This window comes from Podarcis liolepis (genome assembly GCF_965112155.1).
Source record: "Podarcis liolepis genome assembly, chromosome: 6".
Lineage (NCBI taxonomy): Eukaryota > Metazoa > Chordata > Lepidosauria > Squamata > Lacertidae > Podarcis > Podarcis liolepis.
In genome coordinates this window covers 23660087-23678179 of record NC_139559.1, presented here as the reverse complement: position 1 = coordinate 23678179, position 18093 = coordinate 23660087, and positions in this window count along the sequence as shown.

Sequence of the window (18093 nt, the reverse complement as noted above, 5' to 3'; positions counted from 1 at the left end):
CCTACCCTTCTGTGGACTATAAAGTGAAATGAGTAAGATTGTCCTTGAAGACAGGAACACAAAATAAATCTGGAAGAGGACATTATCTTCTTAATGGATTTGTGAATTCTGATGTGCTCTCTTAGAGGTAAATGTGTGATGTGTTTCTCTGGATGTTAATGGAGAAGTACAACATGTCCTCTGTATTCAGCTAAATTTGGGTTATTATTATTATTAAAACCCTATCTTTTCACCTGACAGGGCTTTAAGGTTGGTGGTACAATATGAGTGGCAATTTAAAGAGACTGACCTTTGCTGCAGACTGATGTATGTGTATGATCTTTATTGCTGTTGTTTGTTTTCAACATTACTGAACGATGATTCCACATGATTTACAACCGTGTGCATATTTATTCAAAAATGAGTTCCACTATGAGTAGGCATGCACTGAATGCACAGTTAGTGAAACATTTCCCCTACGGAATAATGATTCTCCACTCTGTACCTTGGAAAAAATGGGAGTACTCTGTAGTACTGTAATGGAGACTGAGATTTGTAGTCTTGTTTTACCAGCAAAGACTGAGCAGCTGTCCGTTCTTTAAAGCATTATTATTAGAGATTTGTTGTAAGCCACCAGCTTTCAGTTTTAGCCTCCATCTGAAATGTGGAGATCATAATATAGTGTATTTGTGCCTCTATCCTTTGTCTTAAGTATGATTACTGCATTACAGTCTTATGTAAGCCACTTCCTCTCAGTCCCCCCCTCCTACTGCAAAATAGGAGTGATAAGAGTTAAGTACATAACCTTACATGGTTGTTATAAGTTACACAGGCTCAGCCCTCCTCTCCTGCAACTGCAGCACTGTATCAAGATAATAACACTGGACTCTGTTGCAGGGCTGTTGTAAACAACTTTCTGTCAGTGCCAGCACTCTGTTTGTTCTGCGACCTTATTAATTAACTTCTTTACAAGGTTATCATGAGGCACTCTTTTTCTCTCTGAAGCTCCTTCCCTGCACCTTGCACTATTTTAGTGTTGTTAGCCGCCCTGAGCCCGGCTTCGGCTGGGGAGGGCGGGATATAAATAAAATTTTTTATTATTATTATTATTATTATTATTATTATTATTATTATTATTTAATGCAGGAATAAGATCTCTCAGCTGCCACCACCCACCATCACCCACCTGCAAAGAGAGGACAGTAATACCACACAGCTGATTTCTCTTCCGTATAGGAAGTGTCGGGTGGGGGATCTTTCTCACCAATCACCCCCACCCGAAAAAGACCTGGATTTGAAAGAACATCTGCTGCATCAGGCTAATGACCCATCTAGGCCAGCATTGTGTTCTCACAGTGGCCAACCAGATGCCTGTGGGAAGCCTGCAAGCGGGACCTGAGGACAGGAGCACTCTCCCATCCTGTCTTTTCCAGTAATTCAGAAGCATTACTGCCTCCAACCCTAGAAATTCTGCTTCTATTTTTTTACCTTTCATTCTTTCTTTGGGAGAGATGCAATTCTCCAGAATCATAGCTGTGATAGTGTTTTGGATTTCTCTGTTGTCTCCTTTGGGCAGTTATTAGTTTTATTGTAACAAAAATGCAGGGGGAGGGAGCCATCAATCCGATGTGGGGGCAAATGGGAAAGAACAATACAGAGAGTGCTTTGCATTTGCTCACACCCATATTCTGTATATTGGATAAACAGGCCAAACCCTATGCCAAAGGATAAATGGACATAAATTTGACATCCGGAATCACAAGACAGAGGAGCCAGTAGGAGAACACTTCAATCTCCCAGGACATTCAGTACAGGATCTCAAAGCAGCTGTCTTAATATAAAAGAATTTCAGAAACAGACTTGAAAGAGAAGTTGCTGAATTATAACATCACTAAAGTGAAAACTATGGAGAGACCTGGTCTTAATAGAGATATTGGATTCCTGTCTCATTACATATGCTAATCCTATCCCTTGCTTTTTCCTGTAGAACTAACTGCAGTCGTTAACAATCGTCAACAGGTTTACCATATACCCACTGAGTCAATCACCCATCTGAGAGATCTTTCTTCTTCTTTGGTGATCACTCGTAGCCAAGTAAGATTGTCTTCTATGAACATGGTCTTAATGGTTAGTCCATAAGTGACTGTGGAGGCCAATTCTAGATCCACGCATCCTTCTACAGTGGGGACATAGGTTTCCGGGTGGGAGTTGATCATGGTGAAGGTTTGCCAAACATGCCACCTTCTTAGCACGTTTCTACCTTTCATCCTGAGTCTGAGTGTTTTCAAAGCCCATGACACCTTTGGTAAAGGCTGTTCTTCAGTTGGAGCGCTTGCAGGCCAGTGTTTCCCAATTGTTGGTGTTTATACTACATTTTTTTAGATTTGCCTTGAGAGAGTCTTTAAACCTCGTTTGTTGACCACAAGCATTACTCTTTCCATTTTTAAGTTTGGAATAGAGGCATCTGAATAAAGCTGATGTTGAAGAATCATTGCTTTGACACTTGTGATCTTTGCTTCTTCCAGTACACTGACATTAGTTCGCCTGTATTCCCAAGTGATAGGTACATTTTTTTGGAGACATCATTGATGGAATCTTTTGAGGAGTTGGAGATGGCGTTTATAAGTAGTCCATGTTTCACAAGCATACAGTAAGGTTGGTAGTACAATAACGGTTGCTGGAATCCACAGGAGAGTTACCTTTCCACAAGGGTCGACAATGATGCTGAAATCCAGCATCGCCTGAGCTTGGCGAGTGCAGCTTTTTCCCAAATGAAGTAAAGAGTTTTTGAGGACTGGGATAATCGCAGGGAAACCAAAATACTTTTTTACAAAGCTATTGTACTACCAACCTTACTGTATGCTTGTGAAACATGGACTACTTATAAACGCCATCTCCAACTCCTCAAAAGATTCCATCAATGATGTCTCCAAAAAAATGTACCTATCACTTGGGAATACAGGCGAACTAATGTCAGTGTACTGGAAGAAGCAAAGATCACAAGTGTCAAAGCAATGATTCTTCAACATCAGCTTTATTCAGATGCCTCTATTCCAAACTTAAAAATGGAAAGAGTAATGCTTGTGGTCAACAAACGAGGTTTAAAGACTCTCTCAAGGCAAATCTAAAAAAATGTAGTATAAATTTTTTTATGTTAACTGTATGCAGTCTGAACCATATTGAGCAAGATTGTTTTAGCGGCTCCTTGATGAGATTTGATTTTCAGTGCTGTGACTCATAATGTGTTGGGCCTTAATAATTGTTTCTCGTTCCTCTTTCCTTTGGCAGATAGGTAGTCACAGACTGACACATCTGAAAAAGTAACCTCATGCATGTTCTACGTGCGGCTGCCTGCGGGATGGACTTCTGAATGAAGATGCACAGGATCAGACTGCTAATGTTGTTGTTTATCCTTTCTTTGAAGACTTTCAAATAAGATAATTCCACCTTCTGCTCTGTACTGATCTTGCATTTACTTTGCCAGTTAGTGTCAGATTTATGCACAAACTACAGTTTAGGGCCTCAGATTATGAGTGGCCTCTTAAGTTCAAAAGTACCACTAGTAAGATAGTTGCATCATTGTGTATGTACTAGCATATATGCAAATTTATTCTATTTTCATTAGAATAATACATGGGGGAGGGGGCTTAATGCAGTGGGGCCTCTTAAACTTGGCATTGCTTAGGGCTTGCTCTGAGCATGTCTTAATCCAGCCCTATTGCCAGAGCTGAAGTAATTTAAATCATGGGTCAAGCCACCAGAAGTTGTGGCGTCTGCTCTAATTCAAAAGGCTTTATCCCATTTATCCCAGGCATCTAGAGGCTGATTGTGAGACAGACCGTAATTCCGTGGCAGGGCACGCGCTAAGATTCAGCGCCTGCATTTTCCATTGAAGAACCTTAGAACAGGTTCTGTGGCCCAATGAGGAGAAGAACAAGGAATCACCCCCTTTCCATTCCATTATGGAATTTGACCAGACTGGCAATTGTCTCTTGGTGATGGGCCAGCATCTTCCTCCAGGTTATCTTAAGGCACGCAGGGTGCACAAGCATACAGCTCTGTCCTACAACCTCTTGCCAACACTTCCTGCCTCTCCCAACCGGTACCTGCCAGCTCACTCTGCCCAGTGGTAGGGCAGGTCTTGCTTGAGGAAACGGGTGATGAGAAGTCCCACTGCCAGAAATCCTGGAGAGCCACTGAAGGTCAAAATAGTCCTGAGCTACATGGACAAACAATCTGACATAAGAACATAGGACTAAAAAATGCACACGATGTGCAAGAGGCCCATGAATTGTAGAGTTATATGTTTTCTTGAGTCATAGCGGTCTGAAAGAATAATTGGGAATAATTCCTCTTTTGTACAGTACCTTTTGGTAGACGGCTGGATCAGGCCAATGACCCGTCTACTCTAGTATCCTGTTCTCACAGTGGCAAACCACATGCCTGTGGGAAGCACACAAGCAGGACCTGAGCTCAAGAGCACTTTTCCCTCCTGTGGTTTCCAGCAACCAGTATAAACATAATGACCACATATATGCCATTTTCCCATTGTGGTTACATGGTGTCATTGGAAGCAGACTGTGGGCATATGACCCACCTGCAGGACCATAGGCTCTGTGGTTAAGGTGTGGTCAGCCTTGGTTCACACGAAGTTCAGAACTCTAGTTGAAATCCGGAATGGCTTAAGGAAGTGCAAGCCTTGGGAAATCCAAAATGAAGGCTGTTTATCAAGAGCACATTTTTGTCAATGTGATTCATGTATGTTTGCAGCTTAGTCTGCAGGAAATGTTGGCATTTCATCACACAGAGCATGTAGCACAATGGCCTGCTTTTTCCTCCATAGTATGGTTTCTAACACTTCCAGTATCCTGGAGCTGTGCGCTTTTTTTAAAAAAGATTCTTAACCATTCAGCATTTTGTATTCACAGATTTATTCCTTGTCCTTTGTTCCCAAAAGGGACCTCCATGAAAACTTATAGTATGATAATAAACATTATCTGAACCAGTCATATAAAAATCCACTAAATGGCAAAGAATATTACAAAATTCCATGAATCCTTGTTTTGTCCTCCCTCCTGTAAATGATCTGGAAACAACAGCAACATTCCACCTTTCCCCCAAGTAGCTGTACATGGTTCTCCCCCTCCCTACACCTGCCATGTCCAGGTAAAATGCAGAAACTGTGTCTTGCTTCACTGGCCACTGCTGTCATCTTTATGGGATAGTGGTTGGAGTGATGGACTAGGACTTGGGAGACCAGTTCCTCACTCAGCCATGAATCTCACTGGGTGACCTTGGGCCAAGTCACTCTTTCAGCCTAACCTACTTTCACAGGATTGTTGCGAGCATAAAATGAAGAGGGGAAGACCAGTGTATGCCACACTGAGCTCCTTGGAGGGAAGGTGGGATATAAATATAATGATAAAATAAATGTTACTGCAGTCTATGATTGTTGGAAATTGTCCTAATTGGTGTGTAAGCACTGGGTGGGTAGGTAGAACTATGCATGCTACTCTGAGGTCCTTGGACAAAGTGGAAGATATGAATAACTTAACATACTTTACAATGGACATTTGAATATTACGTTGTGTGCCAGGGGGAAAAACTGGATGAATCCTGTTTTCTTAATCAAACCTACTTACTTCACACATCTCCCACTCTCTCAGCCCTCCTGCTCCCACACCGTAGGGAATCAGTTCCTACAACCTGGGAAATTCTGCTCTAAAATGTAGATGCCTTTTTATCTTGATGTCATATTTCTTTGTTGTCACTAGGTGGCAAATCTATTGTGCACTTGCAATTAAGGTGGCTTAGCAATTTTAAAGACCTTTCTGCGCAAGTAGCTTTCAGTATAGGAAGCGTCCAGCTGTTACTCACAGCACTGCAAGCAACCCAGGTGGGTTTTACATTATAGCGACATCTCAGTTTTCTAGCTCCAGATAGGTTTTTATTTTACATGTGAGAAAGGTGATCCCCCCCCCGCCACCCATACTGTAGTAGAATCACTGTGATTGCCATGTGGCTGTGATGGGGATACTGTGGTCAAGGATGATGGGAGTTGCAGTCAAGCAATATCTGATGGACCACTCCTGTCTGTATATATCCCTTGTCTCATTTTAAGATATTCAAGCACAAATGTAAAAATAGACAATGATAATAATAACAGCGAAAGGATGCAGACGTGTATGCTTTGCATAATGCTGGATGAATCTGTTCTCACAAGATTAAGTACAATAACTGCCCACCGCTGAAATATATAATTAGATTTCAGAATGGATGAACTTCCTGCTTTGGCATGCAGATGAAGCTTGGCTAAGAGCTTTTGGCTTTTTACCTTACCTCTTTTCTGTTAGCAGTAACTACCTTACAACAATCAGTATTATTATTATTATATGTACTGGGGTGTGTGAGAGTAAGAGAAAATGGTTAAGTATGCTAATGTATAAATGTGAAGTTGCTTCAACTCTTTAAATGTATAAATAAGTTTCTTTTTATGTACTTCTGATGTGGCAGTGCCCCCATCTTCTCAGATGTCTACATGTACATCTAGGGAGTGACTTAGAGCCCCACCTCTTTCTGGTTGCCTCTGAAAGAGAAATACTGAGTATATCCAATGCCATTTCCCATTGAGGACAGCTAGTTTTCCTTTCTACAAAGAGATTGGGAATTCCATATCGGGGTTGGGGTTTCATAAACATCAGAGCAGCTGTCCACATAGCTTCAATGTTTGTAGCTTGACCCAATTTATTTCTATCCGGTTCTAATAGTCCCATTAATTTATTTAGTATTAAAACTTTGCTGCTTCCCACATCAGTCTACCCCCCCAGGTGCTTTGATGACTTATTGTAGGGGTGCGGTACCTCCAGTGTTGTTGCATTTCAGCTTGAGCCAGCATGGTCAATGGTTGCTGGACTCTTCACTGAGCTGTAGACCAACAACAGGGGTGCAGGTTCCCTACTCCTAATGTCTTGTAACAAACAACTCACTAAAGCAGTTCTTGAGATTCTCTGAATGCTGCCCTGTTATTTAACATATTTTGCTATTAAACCATGGAAAGCCCATCTCTTTTTTATGCTCACGGCAGAAGTTAGTTGGCACAGATTTATCTACCATCTTAATCTAATCCACCCAACACCCAGAATGGAAATGACTTCCCAGTTTAAGCTTGAGAAAAAAATCATGTAGGGGAATACCCAGCAGCCAGTGTTCTGTGGATATTAGTCAGACTGTGCCTGTTTCTCAATCTAACTCAACAGCAAGTTCTAGATTTGCTGAAGGAATGTGGCAGGTCTTCAGTATGTGAAGGGTCCTTCAGCTCGAGATGGTTTGCAGGCTAAGGCTATATACACAGGTAGCCTTTAAAAGAGGCTATTTTATCACAGCGTGATTTTGTGTACAGCCATTTGCAGTTGGACACATTGTCACATGATAATGCTGTCCAAAGTGGCAGCTACTATCCTGTTGTCTGCACACTTGGTGGGCGTGTTTACAAACCAGTTTTCTCTATCCCCTTCCCCTCAGTTAGTGTTTCCACAGGTTTAAAAAAATCAAATTTACTTTCTTTCAAAAGAGGGGGGCTGGAAACCGGTGTGTTGAAGCACTGATGTACAGAGGATATTTGTATCAGTTTACAGAGGTAGCTAAGTTACTGTACTGCTTCCTATTTTGCCTATTTCATACATAGACAAATTAAACATGGGAAGGAAGAGCGGCACCGCCCTGCAGTGCCAGTAGGTCTGCCCCAATAGGATGTAACCTGAGAAAGGGCTCTCTGTGTTTGTATGTAGGCAGCAAGCACCTGAGAAGTGCACTATTGGCACAAAACAGATTGTAACCGTTCCAGCATAATGTCCTTTTGATTGACGAATGGTGTGCGAGAGGGACGACGTGGGCATAATAGGTGTACAGCACTCCAGAAAGGTGTCCACACTTCCAGCAATGAATGTGTATTATCATGCAGTCCAGGGCCCAAGGCATTTTGCCACCTGAGGCGAGCCACAAAATGGTGCCCTGCTGCCTGCCAGGGAAGAAAGGGCAGGGGTGAAACTAGGCTTTATTTCACCCTGGTCAAAGACCAAATTTGGTGCATACACACAGAACAACACATTTGTTCGTCAAGGCATAAAAAGTAGGACAATATATTTTTATACAAAGTTTCATTTTTAAACAATATTTTAATTGATTTCCAGCATAATATCCAACATAACTTATAACAACAAGTAAAAGAGAGCCAGTGTGGTGTAGTGGCTAAGAGCGGTAGTCTCCTAATCTGGGGAACCGGGTTCACGTCTCCGCTCCTCCACATGCAGCTGCTGGGTGACCTTGGACCAGTCACACTTCTCTGAAGTCTCTCAGCCCCACTCACCTCACAGAGTGTTTGTTGTGGGGGAGGAAGGGAAAGGAGAATGTTAGCAGCTTTGAGACTCCTTAAAGGGAGTGAAAGGCGGGATATCAAATCCAAACTCTTCTTCTTCTAAAAGAAAGTGCGCATTTTTTACAATATTAGGAGACATAATTTATATCACCTTATAGGATTATATTTTTTGTGGCAGGTTAGCTGTGAGATAAATAAATTACTGTTACAACTCACCCACCTAGAAATACACTTTGCCCCATCTGTGTCCCCCTGAAACTTTTTTCTGATGCCGCCCCTGGTCAAAGGCAGTATCACAAGTGCCCCTGTTTTCCAAGGACAGTACCAGATTTACAGAAGCTGTCCTGGTTTTTGATTTGACCCTGAAATGTCCCACTTTTTCTTAGAACGTCCCTATTTTCATCGGAGAAATGTTGGATGGCATAGTAGAAAATCCTTATTTTCATTGGAGAAATGTTGGAGGGTATGCAGTATGCCTCTGAATTCCAGTTGCTGGGAATCAAAAGTGTGGAGAGTGTTGTTGCCCTCAGGTCCTGTGTGTTGATATCCCATGGGTATTTGGTTGGCCACTGTGAGAATGGGATGCTAGACAAGATAGTGTTGTTGTTGTTTAGTCGTTTAGTCGTGTCCGACTCTTCGTGACCCCATGGACCAGAGCACGCCAGGCATTCCTGTCTTCCACTGCCTCCCGCAGTTTAGTCAAAAGACAAGATAGAGCATTGGCCTAATCCAGCAGGACTCTTGGTTTGGATGAGAAATTGAGGAATTCACTGCATCTGTATGGTATGAAAAAGAGAAAGTCCCAACAATGTTATTTATGTGGGTATCAGCAGGTGATGGGAGTCTCCGTGGGGTATTTCAAAAGTTCCAGTACTGCTATCATTTTGTTCTTCGATTCCTCTGGGCAGCTCAGGTCTTCCCCAATGCTTTGAACAGAAATTCTACTGTTTTCGTTTTGTCATTCAGTGTGACATCACAGCTGTGAAACACGGCCAACTTTTCCCAATAGTACTTCTTCTCTGCAGAGTGGAGGAAACATCACACGGCTGAAGGTTTTTCAGGCAAAAAAAGGGGGGTGGCTGGCACCGTACTTTCCAGATAATTGGATTCTGATGTAATAAACCATTAAAGCTTGGGAAAGTCCCAGCTCAGCATTGACTGCTCCTTCCAAAAAACCCCACAAACCACATCACTTCCTCTTTTTAGCACTTCTTTGAAGCAATTAGTTTCCATTTTCTAGTTCTGCTCTGAACACTTGATCAGAGGCTTGGAACCACGACCCAGTTCTCAACAGAGTCGAGAGGCTGCGGGTGGCCTCCACCACGGCAGACCAGACAACGTGATCTAGTGTTACTGTATATGACAACAACACAATCACTGCTAGGTATTAAACTCCAGGTGAAGGTTCAAGGCAAGCCTTCCGTCCCTGCCATGCTTGTTTTCTGTGTGAGGTGAATACTTCTGTAGGGAGTAGGGACACCTCCAGCCATGTAACAATTCCCCCATCCCACCCCCTACAGTCTGATGGTGTAAGCCAGTCACAGGTTTTGCAGCTGAGCAAATGCCAAAACAGGATCATGGATCTCCTACATCACATCTATCTGCCCAGTTTAAAACATTTGCTTAAAAGCAGCTGCTGAGTGTCCTGAACTGAATCACGGTTTTTGTGCTTGGTGGGTGGTACCTGCCTCCTTGACATCTGCCCTACTAGTCCCAATGGACACCAGCCATCATTGTCTTTTTCAGTAAAGGTAAAAGATAAAGGACCCTGGACAGTTAAGTCCAGTCAAAGGGGACTATGCGGTTGTGGCGCTCATCTTGTTTTCAGACCGAGGGAGCCGGCGTTTGTCCACAGACAGCTTTCTGGGTCATGTGGCCAGCATGACTAAACCTCTTCTGGCACAACAGAAACCAGAGTGCACGGAAACACCATTTACCTTCCCGCTGCAGCGGTACCTATTTATCTACTTGCACTGGTGTGCTTTCGAACTGCTAGGTTGGCAGGAGCTGGGACAGAGAAACAGGAGCTCACCACTGTCGTGTGGATGTGAACCACCAACCTTCTGATCAGGAAGCCCAAGAGGCTCAGTGGTTTAGACCACAGCACCACCCGCGTCCCATCTTTGTCAGTACCTGCTGTGGAAGCAGGGGCTTCTTACATCTGACAAATATGTAGCTGGCAGGGTATGGACAATGCATATTCTCGGCGGTGGAAGACCAGCCTGTGTTGCCCCACAACCCCCTTGCACGTTATTTTAGTGCATGTATGTGGGGGTGTTAATCTATCTTCTTCAACCAATGGCAGGGCTGCGAGGAAGTTACGGGTGCATGAGTTCCTAGCTGTGTATCCTTGTTGTTCAGGTTTTCTCCATTCTCCTCCATTGCAGATATTGTAGACACTTAAAGGATTGCTGAGATTTCAGGGTCTAAACCTGAGATGTAGGGGATGCCATAGGGTGGACCCTGGCGATGTCACAGCAGGGTGAGCCCCAGTGATGTCATTAGTATGACACATTATTAACCACAGTTGCTGTGAGGATCTCACATAAATAATAATATTAACAACAACAACAAATACAAAATCTAACAAATGAGCAAATATGTCACCGACTGGAAATGAGGATAGAAATCTTAGGTAAAGCAGGCATTCCTATGCTTCTTGTGGGCTGCTCTTGTGAACAGCCAGTGCTGTATGCATTCTGACCTCACTATTGCACCCCCTTCCACAAATGCCGATGCCATTTACCAGTATACAATTTGCAACTCTTTAAGGTAATACAAGACATTCTATGCAATAATTTGCAGAAGTGGACGCTAATTGGAAGCAAAGAGATGAGAGTACATCTCCCACCAAGAGTCTATGCAATCATTGGCAGCCAGTTTCTACTGGGTGGGAGGCTGTAAGCTGCATAAACATTCCTCTTTTAAAAAAAAGAAGAAAAAGACACCCTCTCCCACTTGCAGATTCAAGCCCCCCCCCCCCCAGACAATCCTGGAGACTTCAGGTCAGCCCTGGAGATCTGGCAACCCTAGAGACTTCTATCTCCCTTACAAAGATACTGTGGACTACTGTGCATTTCAGGAGGTTAGATTAGATGGGTCCCTTCCAACTCTATGATTTTATGGCCTCCTGACCTTGGGGTTTTGGAGAGACCCTGATGTTGGGAAAGACTGAGGGCACAATGAGAAGATGACGACAGAGGACAAGATGGTTGGACAGTGTTCTCGAAGCTACCAGCATGAGTTTGACCAAACTGTGGGAGGCAGTGGAAGACAGGAGTGCCTGGCGTGCTCTGGTCCATGGGGTCACAAAGAGTCGGACACGACTAAACGACTAAACAACAACAGGGGAATCAAACTGATTCCTTTGCTTTTCAAACAGCAATTGTATGTGGCTTAACAAGGACAACTGATAAGGCATTGTGCCTTGAGGGAGCGCTCCATGGGTGTAGCCAGGATTTTTGTTGGAGGCAGGCAGGACTTGGGGGTGGGGGCAGAACTGAGCAATCCGCAACTCAATTGGACCATTAGTTAAGTATTTTTATTTATGTATTTATTTGATGGGGGCAGCTGTCCCCTCCCCAGCCCCTCTCTGGCTACACCCATGGAGTGCTCTGATAGAAACCTAATCACAAGTTGTGACTTTTTATCCAGCTTAATGACAGACGGCCTTGAGCAATGCAATCCTCAGTTATGGTATATACTATTTCCCCCTGAACCCATATGTGCTGTCACTTTCTATGACTTCTGCATATAAATAAGCAGCGTTCACCTGTCACAATAAAGCATTGTTTATGGTTTACCATTAGAGGGACGCGGTGGCGCTGTGGGTTAAACCACAGAGCCTAGGACTTGCCGATCAGAAGGTTGGCGGTTTGAATCCCCATGACGGGGTGAGCTCCTGTTGCTCAGTCCCTGCTCCTGCCAACCTAGCAGTTCGAAAGCACGTCAAAGTGCAAGTAGATAAATAGGTACCACTCTGGCGGGAAGATAAACAGCGTTTCCGTGCGCTGCTCTGGTTCGCCAGAAGCGGCTTAGTGATGCTGGCCACATGACCTGGAAGCTGTACGCCGGCTCCCTCAGCCAATAAAGCGAGATGAGCACCGCAACCCCAGAGTTGATCACGACTGGACCTAATGGTCAGGGGTCCCTTTACCTTTATGGTTTACCATGACCATGCTGAAGTCTCCTGTTTTGATCCTCCTCTCAGACTAGCAGGAGCAAACAAATCACAATAGTATTGCATCTGAACTGGAGATTGCGGTTATTTTTGCTCCAAACAAACCACAATATCTAGCCAAGGTTTGTTCTTGGCTCACCAAATATTTGAGCAAAACAAACGATGAACCCTGGTTCAGATGTGCTCTAAGCCAGGGATCACAGTTTGTTGCTCCCACTGGCTAGAGGGGAAGAGCAAAGCTGGAATCATCTAAGCATTTCTTAACTGTGGCTTACTGTGATGTGTAAACTGGGCCATAAGATTTTTCCAGCATTGTGAAGCAAGGTAAGAATACCAATTTATCATAAGGAAACCTTTCAGGGACCAGATGCTGTGTATGACTGAAAAGCGGTAACCATGTTCTTGGTATGAAAACCACATGGTAGGAATCGATGCAACCCAGAATGGGCTCAACTTGCAAATGGTGAGGAAAAAAACTTCAGTGCATGTTCAGGAAATGGTGCTGAATTCATGCAAATACTGTGAGGTCAGGAAACACACCGGCATTTCGTTATTACCCAGTGACCTCAAGCCAGAGACTTAAAAAAACAAAAACAAAACCATCATTGTGGTCACAGACCAGAGCAACCTAGTTGTGTGCACTTTCAGTTTGAATGCAAATATTAAAGGGGAACAAAACCCCTTTGCTAATAAGATTATATCGTACGTGATTAAAAATAATGCTGTTGCAACCCAACGTTGTCTATAGACAGGAGCTGAATTTTAGTTCTGTGAATGGTGGGAAAGGAGGAAGATGAGAGGAGGGGAAATGGAATGGAGTGGTTGAACAAGCATCATCACACACTGCAACATTTTGTTGCAGCCCCAGCGTATCTAGCGCTATTGTTATCTTTTAACGTATTAATGCTGATTGTTATGTTGAGTTGTAGCCAATGCTAGTCTTACTCAGAGAAGACACATTGAATGTAATGAACATGACTAACATAGGTCCATTAATTTCAGCCTGTCAACTCTGAATAAAACTAAGTTGGCTACAAACTATTGTATGTACAGTGGTACTTCAGGTTACATGCGCTTCAGATTACAGGCTCCGCTAACCCAGAAATAGTTAAGAACTTTGCTTCAGGATGAGAACAGAAATCGTTCTGCGGCTGCGCAGCGGCAGCAGGAGGCCCCATTAGCTAAAGTGGTGCTTCAGGTTTAGAACAGTTTCAGGTTAAGAACAGACCTCCGGAACAAAGTAAGTACTTAACCTGAGGTACCACCGTATATATATTATTGTAAAGTACTTCAGACATTATTTTAATACAAAAGTGAGATTGATACAACAACTAAACTACAACTAAACTAAACTACTTTTGGTTGCGTACACACCACACACTTAATATACATTGCTATGTGAAGTGAATGTTTGCAGCTTTCCCAAGAGTGGTGATATCTGCTGAATGACCTTCCTTTTTTTACTGCTTTTTATGATAATTAGGTTGTCTTATCTGCTGGTATTGTCTGCCTCCTATTATCTCTGAAATGTTCTATTTTGTCTTTCTTTCTTTTCTTTTTTTGATTAGATTAATGGATTTGTATGTTGCTCCTTTTGTATTCTAATTCCCTACCCTGCTTTGGGGGCCTTGCAGGGAGCAGCAGAAATAATACTAGCAGAAGAAATTCAAAGGCAGGCTTTAATACATGTTAAGCTTGGCAAGAATTTTGTATGCAAATGCCTGGAAGGCAAGACAATAAGAAACACTTAGGAAAATATGGGGACAACTGGGGATAATTAAACTGAAAATTATGTTTAAAAAGTTAGGTAAAGATGTACTAAATAGTTGGAAACCAGCTGTGGAATATGTAAAAAAACCCCAGCCATCCTGGATTTAGCTGGGACAGGGATTGATTGTATGCTACTATAATATATAAGATTTAATAAATTTTGAATTTAGCTATTTTTGTAGTTAATTAGTGCTTCTTTCCCCCTTATTAACTGTGTGCGTATATATCTATATCTCTAAACTTTGGTAGTCGTTTCTACTAGATAGTTGATTTCCAGCTTAACTAAGCAAACACAGCTCCTATGCTTCAGCCAGAATGGTCAGACAAAAGATTCCTGCATTGCAGAAGGCTGGACATGACCCTCATGTTCGTTCCCTCCCAACTCTACAACTCAACAATAGGAGTTGGAGTTCTACAACGTGAGGACAGAGATACAGCTTCCTCATTCATGTCGCAGAGATTTATCCCAGTCTGTAAATGTACAGGCTACTGAAGTCTACAGAAAACTATTTGGCAGGAAATCATTATTTGATTTTAATCCTTCTAGCCATAGGGGGACTAATAAGGTTTAGGACTTTGAGGTCTGGGGCCACAGTTTAGTTGCATTAATCAACAACCACATCGATAGCACCAGGTGTCAACTGTCATCAGAGCTGCACCATGGAACATTAAAGCAACATCATGCAGTTCAGGGAGGAGACAGGAGGAGAATTTTTTTTCACTCAGCTACGAATCTCACTTGGTGACCTTGAACCAGTTACACTCCTTCAGCCTGTCCTTGCAGGAAAGGCAGCATACATAACAAGGCAAGTAACAAGGATCAGACTGTCAAAAGTAACAATGGGATATAAAATTACAAAGTGAAATCTGTTTACTAGACCTTACAGAATATTAGACAAAGTATTCTGCTGAGTTTAACTGAACAATGATCAGATAAAAACTGTTATGATGATAACAGGCGCCTTATTCTTCCTTTAAGAAAATTAACATTTTCTCAGTATACAGGATAAATTAAAGTATGGTAGGCGTTATTTCACTTTCCATCTTCTAGCCTGCCTTTATTAGTTGCCATTGCATTTTCCACTAAATCGACCAAGAGAAAATGACTTAGTAGCCTTATGTGGTTTTTGGTTTTGGTATGAGTCATGAAAAACCTCTATACACCTAAAACCTGAACTGTCACCAAATAAATAAATCTCTTATAGCCTGATCCTATGCATGTTTACCCAGAAGCAAATCCAATTGTGTCCCCTGGATTTACTCGTAATGAAATTTGCACAGGATTTTACAGTTAATTAAGTCAGATGAGTTTCAACCTATGAGCAAATTTGCTTAGATTTGAATACGAATTGTTCTGAATAGATAAGAGTATTTTAGTTTATGAATGCCACAATATCTTAAAAGAGGTGTTCATTCTGGGACAAAAGGAGGAATGCCTCTTCTAGAATGACATCTGCCATAGTAAGGATTTTATTTCACATTACAGTATTGAACTAGGTCAGCCTTTTAGTCAACCAGAAGGTTTGAGTTTATGAATCAAAATTGATGAACGGTGCAGCTAGCCTGACAAAAAATATCCACTCTGATTGATCAAAGATGATCTGCACACAGATTCCCCTCAATGGTGTCCTGGGCATACAAAAAGGTTGTGTGTAGGATTAAACACACACAAACATGGGGGCTACAGTACTTCTTGCTTGATTCTGCCCCCATTCCTTGCACAAAACATGCATTGTTAGAGCTAATCACTTCTTTGGCATTGAGCACTCAGGTTCATATTCCCCATTTCTTGCCATGGTTGTTTACCATTTAAAAGCGTGTGCATGAAGATCCTAACCTAACAGCTTGGTACATTGCACATGGATTTGCTGCCCCATACCACCAGACTAGGGCTGCGTTCACACAATTAAAGCACATTCAAACCACACACACCCCTCAAAGAATTATGGGCCCTGTAGTTTACCCCTCACAGAGTTACAACTCTCATCAAGCCTTAACAAACCTCAGTGCCCAGAATTCTTTGAGAAGGGGCAGGAATGTTTCTTTAAAGCTATAATGTGTACACATCTTAAGGCTGCAGTTCTATATATACATATCCTTCTCATGGAGTAAGTCCCCCTGCACTCAATGTAGACATTGCTCTGTCATCCACAGATATATTGCCTGCTAGTAGAAGCTAAGTAATCAGAGTACTGTATTTATATCAGGATGTGGAAATAGTTATGTTAGTAGTACGTGATTATGTCCATGAAATAGGAGGTTTGAAGGGAGTCCCTAAATTCACAACTGACTAACAGGTCAAAGGCCTGGAAACGATGCCTTATGAGGAACGGCTAAGGGAGCTGGGCATGTTTAGCCTGGAGAAGAGGAGGTTAAGGGGTGATATGATAGCCATGTTCAAATATATAAAAGGATGTCACATAGAGGAGGGAGAAAGGTTGTTTTCTGCTGCTCCAGAGAAGCGGACACGGAGCAATGGATCCAAACTACAAGAAAGAAGATTCCACCTAAACATTAGGAAGAACTTCCTGACAGTAAGAGCTGTTTGACAGTGGAATTTGCTGCCAAGGAGTGTGGTGGAGTCTCCTACTTTGGAGGTCTTTAAGCAGAGGCTTGACAACCATATGTCAGGAGTGCTCTGATGGGGTTTCCTGCTTGGCAGGGGGTTGGACTCGATGGCCCTTGTGGTCTCTTCCAACTCTATGATTCTATGATTCTAACCCTTAACAAACAGCCTTTGTGAACTGTTTCAGATGTGTGGATAGGATAGTATTGTGCAGACAAAAAGTACTTGCAAGGAAGCATCTGCTATGTATTTTCTGTTGTTCCTTGTTGTTTCTTCTTCCTTGAACCTCCCATTGTGAGCAGCCCTTTTTAATTTCCCAATGAACTATTGTCAACATTAACTCCGGCTCACCCCTTTGTTATAATTGGTTATTACTTGTTTACTGGCATCAAATTGCACAGCGCAACACAAATACGAATAGGCTTCTTCTAAAGGGCAGCGTTCACAGCATGAAAGATGGAAAAGGTAGGTTAATGGAAATAAAGAGGGAAGACCAGGAAGGGAGATGACGACCTTTTCTACACAATCAGCCTTTTGTACAGTAAGTGTGCATTACTTACAGATTTGGATAGACACTACCAGCTCAGCTTCCCTTGCGGTTGTGCTTCTGGGGAAATGGCATTTTCCAAGCTCTCGCACTACAGTATTTTGTACTTTGGAAAACTTTATACCTCACCCATCACTTTCCATTGTGCTCGTCATGGATTTTTGTTTGTTGATAAGGGCACCTACTATAGAAGCTCCCTGTGAATTTATTACTAGCAACTGCAGTCCCTGCCATTTTGTGAACTTGTTTCCTTGTTGCCTTTAATTCTGAAATTTCTTAGTTGCTATGCATTGGTATTTTGTGCAACCTCACTACAAACCTCCTGCAATCCCACCTGTACACATGTGCAGGAACATTGATTGAGTGTCAAAAAGTAGCCCTGCTATTTGAGGATCACCTTCTACCCTTTTCTTTTAACATTTAGGGGAGTTTGTGTGTGTCCCCTCCAGGGGTGGCCCAGCCCATTTCGTCATCTGAGGTGAGACAGGAATGCATCGCTCCTTAGTTCCCCTTGCCATGCTGCGCTGAAACTCAGCAAGAGTGGGGCATTCCACAAGGCTTTGCAGCTAGTCTTCTCTGCCCCAGAGATGGGGAAGGCAAATGGCAACACCGTGTGCCGGAACACCTCCCTCTCACCAAAACTCAGCCATGGAGCAGGATGTCTTCTGGTGGCAGTG